The sequence below is a fragment of the Numida meleagris genome, unplaced genomic scaffold, assembly GCF_002078875.1.
Source record: "Numida meleagris isolate 19003 breed g44 Domestic line unplaced genomic scaffold, NumMel1.0 unplaced_Scaffold1018, whole genome shotgun sequence".
Taxonomy (NCBI): domain Eukaryota; kingdom Metazoa; phylum Chordata; class Aves; order Galliformes; family Numididae; genus Numida; species Numida meleagris.
In genome coordinates this window covers 6,778-7,221 of record NW_018362805.1, presented here as the reverse complement: position 1 = coordinate 7,221, position 444 = coordinate 6,778, and positions in this window count along the sequence as shown.

The window sequence follows — 444 nt, the reverse complement described above, 5'->3', positions numbered from 1 at the left end:
ACACACACGTTTGCACGCCCACGCGTGGGTGCTGGGTGCTGAGCCCTGGGGGGTTCAGGGTTTGGGGGATGCAGAGAGCTCGGGGGTGCAGAGTTTTGGGGTGCAGGGTTTGGGGCATGCGGGGTTGTGGAGGATACAGGATTTTAGGGTGCAGGATTTTAGGGGTACAAGGCTTCAGGGGTGCAGGGTTTGGGCAGTGGAGGGTTTTAGGGGTGCAGAGTTTGGGGCTGCAGGATTTGGGGGGATGCAGGGTTTTAGGGGTGCAGGGTTTTAGGGGTGCAGGGTTTGAGGCTGCAGAGTCTTAGGGGTGCAGGGTTTTGGGATGCAGAATCTTGGGGGTGCAGAGTTTGGGGGTGCAGAGTTTTAGGGCTGTGGTCTTTGGGGGTGCAGGACTCCAGGAGCTCAGGGTTTTGGGGATGCCGGGTGCTGCCAGCTCAGCCCTAA